The 16,245-nt window shown below is 53.8% G+C and overlaps 1 long non-coding RNA gene across 1 annotated transcript; it reads left to right on the plus strand.

The window, feature by feature from the left end:
- Window positions 1–6,965: 6,965 nt before the first annotated feature.
- LOC131484474 (uncharacterized) lies at window positions 6,966–15,438 on the plus strand. Its single transcript, XR_009248269.1, has 4 exons — window positions 6,966–7,116; window positions 10,668–10,730; window positions 13,209–13,827; window positions 14,742–15,438. It is a non-coding gene; the product is annotated as an uncharacterized LOC131484474 (long non-coding RNA).
- The last annotated feature ends 807 nt before the right edge of the window (window positions 15,439–16,245 follow it).

A 16,245-nucleotide genomic window follows, 5' to 3' on the forward strand; every position in this document is an offset into this window, starting at 1 on the left:
TGGGGCTTTGGGCTCACAGCTCCGTCCCGGGGCCCGCTGCACCCTCGCCCTGCCCCTGCAGTACCTTCCCCCAAACGTCCTAGGTTCCCAGCATCCAAGGAGCATTCAGAAAACCTGCCTATCCCCAGACATCCTGAAATTTCTTTACTTGGAGACCAACCATGTCTTTTATCCCACAATTAGTGAGTTCCCAGGAGCTGAATGTCACCTGTTGCCGTGGTGATATGGGAGGCCATGAGCAAGGCAAGAGAGCAGCGGAGAAGGAAAAAGAGGCTTGGGAGAGGGGAAGGAGAAGCTGGGCCTTGGGAGCTCTTTCTGACCCAAACCGGGGGTTCGTGTGTTCCTGGGAACAAAGTAGCCAGGAGGAAATTGGAACGAGGAAAAGAAATAGAGACCAGGGCTTAGGCTGCACCAAAGAGGGAAAAGCTAAGCTTTGGGACTTCTCAGGTATCCCCCTCCCCGCCCCCACAGCTGTGCCTGCCTCAGTTTACCCCCAGCACAGTCTACTTTACTTTGATACCCAGGGATTCCAGGGTGTGAGGCCTCTCACTCCGGGAGTGGCAGGAATGGCCTGTCTTAGTCCCAGGGTGGCTGTTGGCTCTGCCAGAGCAAACTCGGGCACCCAAGAAGCAAGTCCTCTCTCACCACTGTGGTGATCTTGGACCAAGTGGCTCCCCCACCAACCCCAGTGGACCCCGGGCTCAGAAGATCTCCCAGATTTGGTGGCTGACACAGACCATCCCTTCCCAGAAGCCAGCGGTGAGCGGGGCACCCGGAGTTGCCCTGTCTACTCCCCCGTGACAGGGCACGTCATCTTGGAGTTTCCAGAGCCAGTTTCTTCAGAAACCTTGAGCTTCCTCCTGGCCCACCAGGGAAAGGCCTGGAACCTCATTTCCAGTCCTCACAATCCCTCCGGTACAGGACCTCACATCCCTTCTCAGGTGACTTTGGTGGCGTACCTCAGCCTCTCCATTCTACACCCATAGACTCCCACCTTTTTTTTCTTTTTGGCCACAGACAAGAAAAGTAGGGCTAGGTGATAAAGGAAGAGCCTAAAGGGATATGCTTCTTTGTATAAAATTAATATGTGACATTCCAATGATAAATATATTTCTTAAACCAAACTTCTTGGGCTTTTGTGAGGATGCTGCTGTCCCGGCCAGAAATCTAACACGGTAGCTGGCACATAGCAGGTACTCAATAAAATAAAAATCCCTCTTCCCCACACTCGTCCCCTCTTGCCCTTCCCCGTATCTGGGGAGGGCGGGCAGTGAAGGGGGTTCCTGAGAGCACCTGGACTTCCCGGATGTTGGGCAGCCCTCCTTCCAGAACAAACCTCTCCTGCAGAGGAGGGCAAGCAGCACCCAAGGGGCTGTGCTGAGTGACACAAGGGGAAAATCCACCTTGAGCCAAGCAAATCTTCAGTGTCCTTGGAAGGTGTATTGCTCAGACTTCCTTTCAAATGAGGAATAAGGAAATATGAAATGATTAAGGATTAAGTTCTGTGCCCTGACCTGGTGAGGGAGAGCAGGGCTGACAGTCAAGGCCCGTCAGAGAGGGGGACCTGGAGGTCAGGGTGCAGGGCCAGCCCTGGGCTCTCTGGGCCACTGGCTGGGGGCGGGGACCAGGGAAAGGGTGCCACTCCCTCGCCACATCCATCTGCTTAATGGAGGTGGGGCCCAAAGGAGATGCTATGGAAGCATTTAAAACCACTATTGTATCACTTTTCTGAGACCCTTTTACTCACCAAATCCATTCTTCCGGTCAAGCAGGGATAATTCGCAACAAAGTAGGGGAAAGCTGCGGGATGTCACTGGAGTAAATCAGATAAACGGCGCTGTCCGGAGCTCCTCAGAGGTTCCTGCCTGAACGACCCCTTAGCAGTCTGATTGGGGGTGGGTGTGACGGAGTGGGCGTGGGGACCGGAGGCCAGCATCTCTAGGGGCCCCAGGGACGTGGCCAGGTCTGGCTGGGCAAAGAACCCACTCGGCAGGCGCCACATTTGCACTCCTCGACCTCCAGGTGGCGCTGGGCTGGTACCGAGCACGCTGTCTGTCACCCATGTGCGGGGAGGGGCCTCGGCAATGCTGACTTCTGATTGGTTGAGTTCAGTCTCGCTTTCTTTTCGTGTCCAGAGCAGGTTTTAGGGAGGGGCGAGAGGAAGCGCGTGTGTATTTCATGTTTTGTTTTGTTTTTTTCTTTACAACTAAAACTGAGTTTCCATTTCTCATACCCTTACAAGACACCTCATAAATTTGCACATCAGGGAAAATCCTTGGTCACACCTATTTACAATAAATACATCATTTATGAGGTCCCTGGGTGGCTCAGTGGGTTAAGCCTCCGACTCTTGGTTTAAGCTCAAGTCATGATCTCACAGTTGGGAAGTTCTAGTCCCCTCGTGGGGCTCTGTGCTGGCAGTGCCCAGAGTCAGCTTGGGATTCATTCTCTCCCTCTCTCTGCCCCTCCCCCACTCTACCTCTCTCAAAATAAATAAAAACAAACTTTAAAAAATGTAAATACATCACTTATTTATAAGGGAGTTAAGGTTTAGGATCTACCACTCAGACTTACCATTTTTTGTTTCCTTAGTCTCTGTCGTATGTGTGTTACCAACATAATAATTGCATCTTGGGTATAGTTTATTTGCACATTTGACAGCTGTTGGTTAAGCTTTTACGATCTGCCAGGCATTGGGTGGGGTTTTGTGGAGTCAACGGTGAGGAAAACAGACATGGGCCTTGCCCTCAAGGAGCTCACAGACATGATTTAGCAAGCACACCCATGTCAAATTTTAACAAACACAAAACTCCTTTGTGGCAATAAATGAGAAGTGGCTGGTGCTCTGAGAGAGAAGTGTGGAGATTTGAGGAAGTATAGTACTGAGTACAGGCAACAGAGCCACTCACCCAAAGAGTATGAAACTGAAGTGTAACTGATCTCATTCTAGAACACCGGTGGGCTCCCTTGTGAAGATGGGGAAGCCAGGGAGGAGTAGAAGGAGATTTGAGGTGGTTTTGTAGATACTCTCTGGCAGCCAAGGTGGCCAGTCTGGGCTTTTGTCTGGTTGGTGTGGAGGAAAGCACTGGAAAGTATGTAGCTTCCAGAATATTCTTTTCTTGCTCCAGCTAGAAAGCTATCTTCTGGGATTGGATGTGACAGGGGAACTATAAACCTTGTCCCTGGAGAAGGTGGCCAAGGAAGGGCTGACAAAACAAATAAGCAAACAAACGACACCTGTCAGGGAAACAAAGGCCTGGAGTCCAGAACACAGCGTGGACTTCAGAGAGAAGAAGGAGGAAAAAAGGAGGCAGGAGGGTTTTAGTCTGAGACCGGATTAGTCGCTGGGAGAGTCTGGCCTGGGTGGCTGGCAATGGTGGGACAGGACCCAGAGGGTCATAACCTGCCAGGACTCTTTTGAACTGGTTCGCAATTGGATACCGACCAGAGGAATTTCCTGCCAAGTATACTTGTGTTTTCTCTTTGTTCCTCTAAAAAGGTGCCGGTTCCTGCGCATTGGGGCAGAGACTGAGAACACTGAAAAGTTCACACGCTGCCCTCCCCGCCCCGTAGTCTCTAAACTTTCACCACACTTCCCCCCTCCCTTCCCCCACCCAAGCAACTTCCACCTGCTGACGTTACACGACCATCTGTTGCCTGGCTCCCGCACTGGAATATAAGCTTCCACAGGGCAGGCACCTGGTCCCTCTCTGCTGTAGCCCCAGGGCCTGGGATATGTCTGGTCCGTAGTAGGTGGGTGCCCTATAGATATCTGTTAAATGTATGAATGAAGCAGATTCTCCTGGGCCTGTAGAGAAACCTCCCTCAGCCTAAACGTGGAATGTACGGAGCGGGTACCTCCAACGAAGGATAAATTGCTCTGAGAGGCCCCTTTGCCCTGAGAGAAGGCTGGTGCAGACTCTGCTGTTTCAGAGGTTTGAAAAGTCTGCCTCGCCAACCGAGGGGGCAGGCAGTCACCAGAGAGGGGTGTGCAGGTACTTGGTGGCGGGCGGTGCGGCCTGTGAGGTGGCGCTCCCGTCCTGTCCTGGCCCTTCCCTACACCCCTGGAGCAACCCCTGGCCCAGAAGTGGCTCCTCCTGTGAGGTGGAGTCTGCGGTACGAGCAGAGGTTCCGCTCGGCGCTCAGAACCCCATGCTCGGACCTGACGGTGGCCCCTCGCGTGTCTGTGCAGGGGGATGAATTGGTCCCCAAGCCCTCGCAGCTCTCGCTGGCCCTGGGAGGCATCACGGGGGTGACTGGGGGCCACCCAGCGCCCAGCATGGCTCAGGAGCCCGCCCCGAGGCCGAGGCTCCGAAGGGGCAGCACCTGCAGTGTTGAGGGGGTGGTGCGCTTAGGGTCAGAGGAAGGAAGGAAAGGAAAGGCTATGGATCGGTGCTATGTGCTGAGTGCCATTCGGACCTTTAATCTTTTTTATTTTTTAAATGTTTATTTTTGAGAGAGAGGGAGAGAGAGAGCACAAGCAGGGGAGGGGTAGAGAGAGAGGGAGACACTAAATCTGAAGCAGGCTTCAGGCTCTGAGCTGTCAGCACAGAGCCCAATGCGGGGCTTGAACCCACGAACTGAGAGATCGTGACCTGAGCCGAAGTCCGATGCTTAACCAGCTGAGCCACCCAGGCGCCCCAATCTTTATAGCAACCATGTACGTTGGAACGATCCTCATTTTATAGATGCAGAGAACAAGGCGTGACCTGTCTGAGGTCACACTCTAGAAAGGAGCTGTGTGAGGATTCAAATGCAGGCATGGCTGCCCTCCAAAGCCCGTGTTTGTTCCACTCTACCCTACGGCTGCCCAAGAAGACTAGGACAGGGGTGGGGAGCCCAAGGAAGGTTCCCCGAGGAACGGGACCTCACCCAGGCCTCTGAGAGACGGTGGCATAAGCTCAGAGAAGAGGGCAGGATCCTTGCCGGTGAAGGTGCTTGGGAGGAAAGATGGGGCAGAAGGAGGAGCCTTAGTGAGGGACACGCAGGGGGCAGGCTCACAGAGAGAGAAAAGAGAGAGGATTCAAAAGGATAAACCGAAGCCAGGTCTGGGGAGGTCACGGGGGAAGCCCAGGGAGCCTGAGGTGCCCCAACAGGACTGGATGGCTTCCAACTGAGTTGGAGCAGACTTTCTCCAGGAGCTGGGCCGGTCACATCCATGGGCAGGTCAGCTGGAGGGCATAAACAGCCAGAGTGCAGGCAGAGGCACTCGGGATGCCAGAGCTGAGAGTTAGAGCGAGGGTGGGGGAGCCCCCAGATGACCAGTGGGAGGCCCGGGTCCACAGGCAGCCTGTGTTTCCTGGGCAGCGGGACAATGCCAGATAGTTCAAACACTGGCTCCCCCTTCCTCTCTACGTGGTCCTCACCCTCCCCTTTAGCCTCCCGGAGTTTTTTCTAGGGGCGGATGCTTCTCTGCATCATCTTAAACCACACATTCATTAACTGCACTGAAAAGCAGTCTTTTGCCCATATTAGTTAGGCACGGTCTACACAATACTTTGATTCCTATTTAAGTTTCATTTCCAGGCCAGTGCACTCTCCGGGTCCCCATACATCGGCCATTTGTTTGCTCAGAGTCAGCACCCAATATGCTCTCAGCACTTAGTCTTCTAGCTCCTTCTCTCATGCCTCAAGTTGATTGGTGTGTCTCGGAAGGTTTTTACCCCCTCTGGGTGTTCCCAAGTGGGAATACCCTCAGCGGCCACTGCCACAGAACAAATCGTTGCTTCACGTGGGCCAGGACACACCCCCAGGGCAGGCATCAGCGCCTATGGAATCCTGAGGAGGTCCCCAGGCTCCTTTAGGAGAGGACACCTGGCTTCAACGCTCTAGCTCCAGGCTGGGAGTGGCAGCGGGTGGAGGACAAGCAGGAAGACAGGTGACAGCAGGTGGATTCTTTTTCATTTATTTTAAATTTTTTAATGTTTATTTATTTTTGAGAGAGAGAGGGAGAGTGTGAGGGAGGGAGGGACAGAAACAGAGGGAGACACAGAATCTGAAGCAGGCTGCAGACTCCGAGCTTTCAGCACAGAGCCCGATGCGGAGTTCAAACCCACCAACTGCAAGATCATGGCCTGAGCCGAAGTCGAATGTTCAACCTGACTGAGCCACCCAGGCGCCCTAGATGGATTTTTTTTTTTTTTTAATAAAAAGCAACAAATAGCAATACTACTTGTAAACTTTGTTCAGATACTATCCTAGGATTCCATGGGTGTTGGCTGAGGGGCAGAAATGTAACTACGTTACATCCATCTATATTCATGAAATCATTTGTGCTTTAGGTAATTGACCATACGCACTCATTTTCGTCACTTGGAATGTTGGAGAACGTAGTATTTCCTGTTGTGAGAAGACTTGAAGAAGTCTTCTTTTGCTCTCAGGGAGCCTACAGTCCATTCTGGAAGATGTTAAAAAGCTCCAAGGAAGAGGCGCCTGGGTGGCTCAGTTGGTTGACTGTGCAACTCTTGATTTCTGCTCAGGTCATGAACCCAGAATCGTGGGATTGAGCCCCGCACTGAGTGTGGAGTCTGCTTAAGATTCTCTCTCTCTCTCTCTCTCTCTCTCTCTCTCTCTCTCTCTCTCCCTCTGCCCCACTCAGAGTGGGCTTGGGGGTGGAAGCTCCGAGGTTCAAGGTCACATGTGTTCAATGAATGGAGACACAAAGCATAAATGTTTCAAGGGAGGTGAGTGTCTAGGCTGGGTGCTCGCTGACTTCCTGATTGTGACAACATTGAAGCATCTCTCATATTCTTCCTCAGTTGTTTGTTTCCCTAAAACTACCTCTCCTTTCCTGCTTAGAGCCCAGGGCCACCCTGGACAGTCACTACCAGGCCTGCCATCACCACGGGGTGGCCCAAAGTCACGTCTGCCAGGAACACCATAGTTCGGCATTTACCTATGCAAATTTTACATCGCCCGCCGATGAGCAAAACAGTGGTCCACATATAGATTTGGGGTGTGGGGCTTTTGCTGTCGGAGTTCCCCCAGAGTGATGGTGGCTGAAGGCACAGTGACAGCAGCCACCAGGAGCAGTTGACTCCGGCAAAGGGGACTGTCTCTGACTCAGCAGCGAGGCCCCTCTCTGACCCTTCTGTCCCAGAACTCTGGCTCTGCACGGTTAAGGGGGTGGCGTACCTGTGGGTGTGGATGCTTTCCCACAAGTCTGTGCTCCCCAGAAATTCAGCTGCCTTGGCCCTTATTAAAAGGGCTGTTCTCGGTGGGGCCAAAGGGAGGCTCCTTCCAGGCTGCAGCTCGGGAATGGTGGGGAGGTGGGAGTGGGGGTCAGGGGGTAGGTGCTCTCTGGTCGGGGCTTCAGGGGGTGCAAGGACACCACCACGCAGCAGGATCCATGCCCACAGCAGCCCCCAGCACAGCTGCCCTGGGATGCGCAGGCACAGTCTCGAGAGAGAAGGGAGGTCTGGCGGTCTTCAGCAGAATCGTTGCCATGGGGGGACTTGTGGGACCAGAATAGCCAGATAGTCTAACATTTCCAGAGAAGCTGTAAATCTGGATTTTTCTGTGAAATCTTCTGATGCTTCACCATTTGCAGACCATTAAATTGTTTTAAAAACACCCCTCGGGCCAAAGCAAATGACTTTGGGCCATTCTCTGTTACACCCTCCTTAGACCCCAAACAGCAAGCAGAGTGTCTATGTCCTCAGTCCAAATGATGATGAGCACCCGACCTCTCTGGTGTCATGATCCTCAAAGTGCTCCTTCCCCAGAGGGCCAAGCGGGCAAATGCGGCTGGGGCAGGAGCAAGCGTCAGTGTCACCGTCGAGTCACCAGCTAACCCCACCCATGAGGCGTCAGCCCGGTGTGGGTCTGAGGAGTGAGCCTTGCCCTTCCCAGCCTCTGATGCCCGTGGCCTTGTAATGCTCTTCCCGGCCTGGCATCGGCAGTGGGCGAAGATGAGGCCAGAGCGGGTGAAGTGCGCACTTTCTCGGTCACCTGCCCCAGTCCTGGGCCCGAGGAGGGGAGGAGGCAGGAGTCACCCCAGGCCTTAGTCTTAACCACCCGAGGCCAGCATCCTGGTTTGGGCTGCCAAGTCCTCGCCTCCTATTTTAGGGAAGCTGAAACAGATCCCCCTCCCCTCCCTGGAGGCTGCCTGGGCCCTTTGCACCTTGCTTTGCCCTAGCATTTTAAAAGTAAATCTCCAAACAGATGGATTTATTTGCTTTGTAGGTGTTTTAGGTTGAGTTGATTTTGTTTTGACGTGCTCGTTCAAAATAAGATTGACCCTTTGGAAACTCAACTTGCTAAAGCCATGTACCCAGCTTCAGCTTGAGGGTTTAATTGAAAACAGATGAGGCACACGGCCACCCCGCAGGCCTCCAGACTGAGCGAGACCTCGGAGGAGGTACACTGGCTCAGAGCAGGGGACGTGTGGCTTCAAAGGCAAGGGCCAGTGATGGGAAGTCTCATCCCAAGAGGAGGGTTTTGCTTCAAAAATAGCTTTTAATATGTGTTTTTTAAAAAATGAAGACACTAAAGGAGCTGACCAGGCATATTTAAGACCCTATAAGCATAGGAAACAGTAAAAGAACTCACTGGAATTCTATCTAAAAGCAGCCTTGGACAGGCTGAGTGAGCAAGTGAAGGAATGAGTTCACGTAATAAGAGACACGATGTTTTCTGTTATTTCATCTTTTCCTATCATTTGATTTACCTGTGGTTGAACTCCTCCGCCTTCCCTGATTCCCCGGGGCGCTTTTCTGGACCTTGTGTTTGGTGATTAACAAGCATCACCTTGTGTTTTTGCCTTTTTACATATATGTCCTCCCACCTTGGGGACAGAGACATTTTACACACACGACCAAGTGTGGATGGCAAATGAAGAATTCTGCAATATGTACTTATTTACACTTCTGATTCTGCAAGCAATTGAGAAGCAGAGAGGAGGGGGATCTCCTGTGATTGGCCAGACCAGTTCGGTCAGTCACTGGATGACACAGCTCCAGACAGACCTCCCTCCGCTAGGGTGAATAGGGTGGGGAAGGGACCCTCCTTCCAGGGTTGGGGAAACCTGGTGATTAGATAGAAACATCGTTGTCAGTTAATGAGGAGGCTTTGTGATGCGGCTTAGGCCGCGTAGGTGTGGTGAATGCTCACTTAGCCTAAGACCAGGCTACAAAGTGAGGCATAGAGGGATTAGTGTGTTCTCTTGGGGTGTCTTTCAACCCCCTGCCCTAAGGTTCAGGGTGACCCTAAGCAGCGGAGCCAGTTCCCATGATGCATGTTAACTGAAGGAAGGAAGGCAGGCGCATCCTTCCGGTGCGTCTCGGTGGGGCCAATTATTAAACTCCCATTGATTCCCACCTTCCCGTCCCACTGTTTCTGTCAGGGATTCTGCCTGCCTTCCCCCCTGCTTCCATCCCCAGGGGCTGCTGGTGGAACCCCCTCCCCCGCAAGTCCCTTTAGTCAAGGCCAGATGTGACAGTGGATGGAGAACTCTCCAATCCTGCCCTGCAGTCAGGTGGAGGCTGGGGAGCCCCCGATGCTAATATTGGCCCCTGTGAGTGATGTGCCCACAATGCAGGGTGGGCCTTAGCGGAAGACCAGTCGGCTTGACCAGAGCGGAGTCTTTATCTCTTCGTTTCCTGCGTGAGGTAACACGTTGAAAGCACATCGCAGCGCCAGGCACAGACATCTGGCTCAGTCACTGTTAGCCAGAGAGACATGGTGGCTGGGAGATGCCTCCGGAGACAGCTTGCCTGGATTCACGTCCCCACCACTGGTTGTCCCTGTGTCCCTGGGCAAAACCCTTTCCTTGTTTCAGCTGCCTCATCTGTGGATTGGGGACGACGGTGCTAGTAGCTTTCAAGGGGCGTGGTGGGGATTAAGTCCCTGTGCTTGGAACAGTGTCAGCACACGTACATGACCTATACGGGCTGGTCCACGCTAACGTTTCCACCTTCTCTTCTTGTTAGGCTTCGTCTCATGGGGCCTTTATGGGTCTCAGGGCGGGGGGGTGGGGTGGGGGACAAACTCAAGTGTTTGTGGCACGTACAGGCTGGATTTGCACAGACTGGGGAGCATAGGAGAAAGGCACACCCAGAGGCAGAGGTGAAATTAGGAATTAGAGATACGATCTTGGTTAAGATTAAATATCTATACTTGCTTATATATATAAGGAAATCTGGGTGACTATTTCTTCATTGTGGTTTTTCAAAGTAGGCAAACCAGGCTATAGTGAAGTCAACTGATTCAACACTTCACTTCCTCCCCTGAACCATCTCCCTGCTCCTCCTCCTCCCACCTTGGAATATTCTTCCTCTTCCTTGAAACGGTGCTGAAATTCTGCCATTTCAGCAGTCTGACACGGTGGGAAGGAGAGCTGCGTCCCAGTCAGGCAGACAGAGAGGATCCTGTGATCTTGGGCAAGTCATTTGACTGCTCTGAGCCCGGTTTCTCTGCGTTGAGGATGCCTACATCACAGCTGTGGTTGAGTGGATGACCCTACATAGAGCCACATGTGTGAACACACCTGGTGCACAGTAGGCATCTAACATACTCTGTTCACTCCTCTTTAGAGCAAAGCCTGTTTTAAGAAACCTGCCTGATTGTCATCACCCGGTGACATCAGGACGCCTGACGCTTCATGCATCTTAGGGCTCGACAGTTGATTATGTGCATAATTCTCTTGTTTTTTTTTTTTCCTGTTCCAGTATTTTGCTTCATTAACTCCCTCCTAGATGTCTTCAAGCAGCTCTGTTGGCTGGTTTCTCAAGGTAGAGTTCCATTTTTTTTTTTCGCTCGTATCTCTTCATGGTGCCTGGACAGTCCTCTCCAGACATGGGGCCTCAGGGCTGACTGTGACTTCTGAGTTCCTCCAGGTCCCTGCTCGAAGCGAGTTCCTGTGTTGGGTGTGCCTGGGTGTACTAAGCCTTTTTGAAGGTAGCTCTGTGTGTACAATATGGCCAGAGAGTGGCCTTGTCCAGGTTGCTGTCCCCGCTTGAAAGGACATGCAGGTGAAGAAAGACCCAATCTCATCATAAAATGGGGGCAGGGAGAGACCAGCTAGGTGAGGTGGCCTGTGGGAGGTCAGGGTAGGGGCCTCAGTAAACAGAAATGTTAAACAAGGCCTCCTCAACTCCACCCTGGCTTTAAACCCCCCGTTTGCAAAGTCTGGCTGCAGAGGCCTCTCAATGACCCCAATCTAAGTCCCCTCCACTCTCCAGTGATGGCTGAAGGCAGGAAGATAAGAGACTCCTTGAACAAGACACCCCCCAGGGAAATTCCATCAACCCCCTTGGAGGCCGCAACTGAGCTCTATAAACTGGGCTGGGGGCAGGGTGGGACTCGGAGAGGAGGGAGGGCAGGCGAGATAAGGCCTCTGACTTCTGGGCCAAGGGCCACGCTGGGGGTAGGAATCCCAGAGGAAGGCATATGCTTCGCTTTCCAGTGGGGACTAATTAGGGTAAAATGTGGGGGTGAGTTGTGGCAACAGGACAGGAATGAGATCCCCTAAGCCTGGGGCTCAGGAGTGAGAATTTGTTCCCCAAATCCCGTCCTGTCTCCACCTGCAGTCCTGTCCCCTGCGCCCCAGGGTGAAAAGCTCCCCTCCTCACCTGAGCTCTGCCCCTCTTCCCACCCTTCCTTCCTCTTTACTCTCTTCTCTCTGGTCTTTCACATGTCCCTCACTCTGCCCTGCTGTCTGTATTCCTGTCCTTTGTTCTCCTCCTCTGAGTGGGCTCCCAGGGTAGGTGGGTGGCAAAGGGTGAACCCAGGTGGTTGCCTAGGCAAGGAGCAAAGTAGGACGAATGCCGGCCAGCCGTCATGGCAAGACGGGGAACCCAATGAGGTCCCCAAGCCCAGAGCCTCCTTCTTCACACTCCACTGTCCAGTCCGAATCTGGTTCCGAGGAGCTGGGCTGGCTGGAAGCTCATCCAGCTGGAAGGAAGCTCAGGCTGACCCCCTGGGCACCTGACACCTGCACCTGGCTCCCGCCCTGTCCCCAAGCTGCTCCTCGGCCCTGCCTGGCTCGCTACTTCCTCTCTGCGTGCCCTCCCTCTCGGCAGCCCCAGGTGCATACACCTTCTTCCACAGGGCCAACCCCATCAGGGAAGCTTCACAGAGGCAAGACCTCAAAGGCCAAGGAGACTTGGCAGGCAGGGCCTCACCCAGGCCATTCACACGCTGGTGAATAAGACATCAGCCATTGCCACCGATGGCCATCAGGCTCTGTGGAAGAGGAGCCCCAGGGCCGGCTTTCTGAGGGATCAGGAAGACTGGGGCTCTGACCAGCAGGCCCAGGATTCTGAGGAGCTGTGGGTGGGGAGGACTTCCAGAGGCTTTGGGTCCAGCTCCAGATAGAGTTCTTGCTGGTAGGGGATGGATGCCTGGTGGGCCAGGATGGCAGCTGTGGTGGAGGAGGGAGGGAAAGATTAAGTGACAGGAGTCCTGGGTTCAAGCCATGGTGGAGCCAGCACGACCCAGGAGCTGGGACTTGAATGAGCAGCTCACGGTGTACAGGTGATCTTGAGACCCGCTGGTGTAGACGTGCCCGCTACATTTCCCACCTCACCCCACCCCACCCCAGATCATGTGCTTCGTGTGAGGATTCACTCTCCTGAGGGGGGGAAAGCTGCAGCACCTGTGGCCAAAACCCGAAAGCCAGAGGCCCCCACTGTACGTATGTGCAGGTGCACTGAGGACTCACCGTGCCCCTCAGCAGGGCTGGGGTGGGGGTGGGGAGGAGCGAGTCCGCCGACCATCCTCCCGCAGGCCGCGGGCCTTCAAACTCCGGCCGGGAGGGGCGCCAATGGCTGCAGGCCGACGTCCTAAGAGGTTCCTCTGGTTGAGGGCTCTGCAGGGGATTCAGGCTCTAATTCTACCAGACACATCCGTCCTCTTCTCCTCTCCTGTTCGTGGGCCTGAAGACCAACACTTCCAAGTGTCCAGAACCCCTCTGGTGTGACCGTTTCCCTTCCCCGGTGCGCTGTCCCATTTGTGTCCCCAGTCTGACAGGCTTCAGAAGGCAGCGCAGCCCCCCCCCCCCCCCAAGCCCACCCCCATGCCCTAGTTATGAATTCAGACCAGGCTTCAACCTTAACCTCTAAGGCCCCATGTTCACTGAGGCCTGGAGAGGGGGGCCTGGGGCTGGGCACACCGTCAGAGCTCCGAAGTATCTTCTCGAATGAATGACAGTCCCACATCAAGCTAACTTGTCCTCTCCCCACTTTTTTTCTTTTCTTTTTTTTTTTTAGTGAACTCTACACCCAACGTGGGGCCTGAACTCACGAAGAGACCAAGAGTCACGTGCTCTACTGACTGAGCCAGCCAGGCGCTCGTACGTGTCACTTCTTAATCTCTACCTTTAGCAGGGCTAGGCTCCCTTCACTTCAGAAATACCAAGACGCTCTCTGGTGCCTGCCTTTCAAGAGCCCTCCCACCACCAGCAAGTCCCAGTTCTCCTCACGGCCTCCCTCAGGAATTACCCACTTTCAAAAACAAAAGTGCTCACCGCCCATCCAAACCTTCACACAACTGAGAAGCTGGTATCGCTTCCTGGAACTTGTAAACTGGTTCGATGTCCACTCCTTTTACCCTGTGGCCCTGCCCTGGCCGTCCCCGCTTGGAGTAGGAGGCAGAGGGCAGATGGTGCCAGCACACTCCACCTGTTCACAGCCATGCCCGGGCAGGAGAGACACCGGCACACCACCCACAGACCTGGTTTTCCAGGCAGGGCTAAGTGTGCAGAGAAGGCATCACAACCCCCGGGATCTGCTCTTCATAACTGGGAAGGCCTGCTGCCCTCACCTTGGGCCCTCCAGTAATCATTTCCTCTTGGGCAATGGATTCTGCTCATGGGAGTTGCAGCTTCAGGTAGGCTGGAAGTAAGCAGCCCAGCTGGGCCCCGAATACGGTTTAACATCGAATATAGTGTTTGCATTCTGGGGAAAGCATCTGGGTGCAAAAGCCCCCCCTGTGGGGGCCGGGGGACTGTTATGCCACTTCCCCCCCCCACTCCCTCTGGAGCCAGGCAGGCCCTCAGCCTCCCCCGTTGCTAAGATCAGACCGTGCAAGACCCACTCAGTCACTGGGCATTTGGGATACTGCTCTTCCACGCCTTCATGGCCTGTCTTGTAATGCTGCCCTCTCTTAACATGTCTATGGGGCAGGTCCAATTGCTTGTTGGAGACCACAAAAAAAAAAAAAAAAAAAAAAAAAAAAAAAAAAAAAAAAAATTAAGACCACTGGTCTTGGCACATGCTCCCCAGGGCATCTAACCAAGAAAAGGGACTGCTGAGGCCCCTCTTTTTCTTCCTTTAGAATAGACCACCGACTCTGGCCTTTCTCCACCTGCTGGCGATGGCTCCTGAACCTTTTCTCCTCATAAATGTGTACTGTAGTCCTCACCACGTCGTCTTTGGACCAGCAGCACCAATGCTATCCAGGAGCTTGTTACAACTGCTACTGAATCAGAAACTGGGGGGTGGAACCTAGCTATCCATACATTACAAGCCTTCCGGGGGATTCCAAGTTTCAGAACCACTGGTCTTGTATCTTCCCTGAGAGCCCCAGGTAGGAAGCCTTAGTTTTCTGATCCACACGTGGAGAGCCTGTTGAGGTGCGTGTGGCTTGCAGCTATGGGAGTTTCATCCCAAGGAAGATGGGCTACCTATCTCCCACACTTCCAGTTTGCAACAGGCGTCTGGCCCCTGGCAGAGGAGAGGCCCAGGGAGGCTGGCTAGCTTTGGAATCCACTGAATGGTTCTTCATAAGGCCTTTTCTTCCAGAAGGTGCAGCAGGAATTCAGATGGCTCTAGGCATTGCCATAGCAACTGTACCTTTCTGAAGCCGTCACGGACTGCAGGAGCAGGGAGTAAGCAACGCAAAAGAAGGGGAGTCTGCCGGTGGATAAAGCGCAAGCAGCAGACGAGGGGGCTGTGAAAATAAATGGAACCTCAGCACGGCTGGGACTTTGGGATCTGCACTTGGTGGGCCTGCGGCTTCCTCAAGACCCAGGATGCATTTAGGACCTCTCGAGGGGTCTTCACGGCTATGAAACAGCAGCCCAGGGGGCCTATGATGCTGACAGTATACGTCACTTCTCTTAAAAGATCATCTACTCAGGTTCAATTAGACTCCTAAATGGTCACAGAGCAATTAAGAAGGAAGTGCCCCCTACCTAGGGTGACACCTGTGTTCCAGGTCAGAGTTGAGGAAAGGGACCAGCTTCAAGCTCCTGATACGGATCTACATTCTACAGCACATGCCAAGAAGTCAGGAGGCACCTCAGGGGCCTTAGACAATGGTGGATATTCTAGCTGTAAAAGAACTCACTTGTCAACCAGAGTTTATATAAAACCCAACACCCCATGCACTGTCATGCTGGCGTCTGAGCTCATCGCCGTGGCTCTCTCTAGTCCTTTTTATCGTCCTCCAAGTACACGTGAGAGGCTGGGAGTCCAGAGCCTCTCCTGCGATTGAGGACGTTAAGGCTGCTCCTTGGTGCAAGAACCTGCCGAGCAGTGGCTGGGGGCCTTGTGGGCTCGGGCAACCTCTCAGGTGTGGAGGGACACACAGGGGGCCCAGAGAACACTGCCATACACCATGTGCACCTTAGCCCTTGGCTGTTTTGGAGCCACTGGTGCTTTTAATCTGTTTTCTGGCTCCTTCTGCTCTGGAAGAAGCAAGCAGTTCACGTGAGGAATCGGTCCTGCTCTGTCCTCAGGGGCAGGGTCCAAAGTGTGGGACGTCAGGATTGTGGGGGGAGCACACAGTCATCCCTGAGACCTTGTTATAGCCCTGCCGCCCCCACCCTGCCCCCCCATCCCATACCTATTCTCACCACTGGTTGGCACGGAGTGTCCCTCAGAACTTTCCATATGGTTACTTTCATTCTTGCCCCATCTGGCCCTCCAGGCAAGGCTGGATCCCTGTTTCCTGAGCGTGTGGGAGAACCTTTTCACCAGTGCTTTTGTTTTACCAGAATCCCTGTTGGCTCTCCGGGGCCTCGGCTCACTGCTGGTCACGGCTGGGCCAAGACAGCGCTCGGAAGCTGCTGTGGAAGGCCAGCCCTCCACGGGCGTGGGGCCTCTCCGCAGGCTCCCATTTCCTCTCTGCTCTCACACAGCTGGAGCGATCCAGGCTGCACCTGCCCCTCATACGTAGTATTCATGACATGGAGGCCCTGGGCCTAGCAGCGCACAGCACTCCCGGAATAAGCCCTGACCTCCTTCCTGGGTGGGAGTAATGAGGAAGCGGGGACAGTGAGAGGGAAGGATGGAGAGTCAACCC

The sequence above is a fragment of the Neofelis nebulosa genome, chromosome 9 (assembly GCF_028018385.1).
Source record: "Neofelis nebulosa isolate mNeoNeb1 chromosome 9, mNeoNeb1.pri, whole genome shotgun sequence".
NCBI lineage: Eukaryota > Metazoa > Chordata > Mammalia > Carnivora > Felidae > Neofelis > Neofelis nebulosa.